Genomic DNA, 2,539 nt, shown 5'->3' with positions numbered 1-2,539 from the left:
TTGCCTTTTATGGAAATTAGTGAAGGCATCGCATCAAAGGTGCGCACCTCGCTGCCCACCTTGGTGTGCTCCGAGGTGCCCACCACGGTGCGCAACGCCGGTGCGAACCCGGGAGCGCCCCGATGTGTGCTCCAAGGTGCGGCGTGCACGAAGTCGGACCCCGGTTTGCCCCGGGTGCGCACCTCGCGTGCACCTTGGTGCGCACACCTTGGCTGGGTTGCGCGGCCTGGTGGGCACCATGGTGCGCACCAAGGAGCGCTCCGAAGTGTGCTCCAAGGTGCGGCGTGCACGAAGTCGGAGCCCGGTTTGCCCCGGGTACGCACCTCGCGTGCACCTTCGCCGGGGTGGGCACCTCGGCTGGGTTGCGCGCCCTGGTGCGCACCAAGGAGCGCTCCGAAGTGTGCTCCAAGGTGCGGCGTGCACGAAGTCGGAGCCCGGTTTGCCCCGGGTGCGCACCTTCGCCGCGGTGCGCACCATGGCGTGCACGAAGTCGGAGCCCGGTTTGCCCCGGGTGCGCACCTCGCGTGCACCTTCGGCGGGGTTGCGCGCCCTGGTGGGCACCATGGTGCGCACCAAGGAGCGCTCCGAAGTGTGCTCCAAGGTGCGGCGTGCACGAAGTCGGAGCCCGGTTTGCCCCGGGTGCGCACCTCGCGTGCACCTTCGGCGGGGTTGCGCGCCCTGGTGGGCACCATGGTGCGCACCAAGGAGCGCTCCGAAGTGTGCTCCAAGGTGCGGCGTGCACGAAGTCGGAGCCCGGTTTGCCCCGGGTGCGCACCTCGCGTGCACCTTCGCCGCGGTGGGCACCATGGCGTGCACGAAGTCGGAGCCCGGTTTGCCCCGGGTGCGCACCTCGCGTGCACCTTCGCCGGGGTGGGCACCTCGGCTGGGTTGCGCGCCCTGGTGCGCACCAAGGAGCGCTCCGAAGTGTGCTCCAAGGTGCGGCGTGCACGAAGTCGGAGCCCGGTTTGCCCCGGTGTGCGCACCTCGCGTGCACCTTCGCCAGGGTGGGCACCTCGGTGTGCTCCGAGGTGCGAACCCGAGAGCGCTCCGAGGTGCCCACGAAGTCGAAAGTCGGGTTAATTGCATTGTTTTCCCCGGGTGCGCTCCGAGGTGCGCAACATCGGCGCGCACCAAGGAGGGCTCCGAAGTGTGCTCCAAGGTGCGCACGATGGCGTGCACCTCTGGTGCGCACGATTCGGAGCTCGGTTTGACCGGGGTGCGCACACCTTGGCTGGGTTGCGCACCTTTTGTGCGCTCCAAGGTGCGCACGAAGTCGGAGCTCGGTTTGCCCCGGGTGCGCACCTTCGCCAGGGTGCGCACCTTGATGCGCACGCCTTGGCTGGGCTGCGCACCTTGGTGGGCGCCATGGTGCGCACCTTTCGTGCGCTCCAAGGTGCGCACGAAGTCGGAGCTCGGTTTGCCCCGGGTGCGCACCTTGGTGGGCGCCATGGTGCACTCCGAGGTGCCCAAGATTGGTGCGCACCAAGGAGCGCTCCGAAGTGCGCTCCAAGGTGCGCGCGAAGTCGAAAGTTGGGTTAATTGTCCGGTTTGCCTCGGGTGCGCACCTTGCGTGCACCTTCGCCAGGGTGGGCGCCTTGGTGCGCACACCTTGGCTGGGCTGCGCACACCTTGGCACCCGCGTTTCCTTCATTTTAAATTTTTTTTTTTTACAATCTCTCAAGTGGGAAATTCTATAATCTCAACTTTTTTTGCCTTTTCAGGAAACTTTTGAATGGAGCGCATCATTGGTGCGCTCCGAAGTGTGCTCCAAAGCTCTCTCCAGCTGCGTGCACCTGCCCCGGCCGCGCACCCGGCCCCGCCCAGCTTCGCTCACCTGTCCCGGGCGTCTGGTGCGGAACCTTAGAGTAAGAAACATCACCGTGCACCTTGGCCAACGTGCGCGACTCGACCGAGCGCGCACTGGCCGAGGTGCACACCGATTTCACCTGGGTGCGCGCGCAGCACCTCGGGCGCACCGGGGTGCGCGCACAACGCCCGGGTTGCACCGTGGCCTGTGTGCTCGGGGCGCCTCGGGTGCGCGCTCGGTGTCGCCCCCGCGCGCGCGGTAGTGCGGGCAGCGCACCCCGGCCCGGCCCGGCCCCGACGAGAACGCAAACGGGCAAAAGGTTTATTCAAATAGCATTGCGACGCCCGGCGAAAAACTAAAAAAGGGTGCAACACCGGGACTTCCCGGGAGGTCACCCATCCCAGTACTACTCCGGCCCAAGCGCGCTTAACTGCGGAGTTCTGATGGGATCCGGTGCACTAACGCTGGTATGATCGCACCCGTTATGAGCTTGTCGCAGTGTGTACTTAGCAAACCGCGACCCACGTGCGAATCCACCCCGGCCACCCACCCCCGTCGAGGTGCACACCCTCCCTCGCGAAGTGCGCCCCGTTCGCCAAGTGTGAGCCCTGCCCGGGTGCGCGCACCTTGCTAGGGCGTCGGGTGTGCACCCGGCCCGGCCTACGTGCGTGCACCTGGAGGGGGCGTCGTGTGCGTGCAGTGTCCCGTCTGCAACGCGGTGCCCACACACCA

The 2,539-nt window shown here is 66.6% G+C and overlaps 1 non-coding gene across 1 annotated transcript; it reads right to left on the bottom strand.

Annotated features, from left to right (window-relative positions):
* Nucleotides 1-2,169: 2,169 nt before the first annotated feature.
* LOC131866020 (5S ribosomal RNA) lies at nt 2,170-2,288 on the bottom strand. Its single transcript, XR_009364653.1, has one exon. It is a non-coding gene; the product is annotated as a 5S ribosomal RNA (ribosomal RNA).
* Between the last annotated feature and the right edge of the window lie 251 nt (nt 2,289-2,539).

This window comes from Cryptomeria japonica, unplaced genomic scaffold (assembly GCF_030272615.1).
Source record: "Cryptomeria japonica unplaced genomic scaffold, Sugi_1.0 HiC_scaffold_128, whole genome shotgun sequence".
NCBI lineage: Eukaryota > Viridiplantae > Streptophyta > Pinopsida > Cupressales > Cupressaceae > Cryptomeria > Cryptomeria japonica.
Note: the sequence above shows the minus strand (reverse complement) of the source record. Positions and strands in the feature narration are given on the sequence as shown.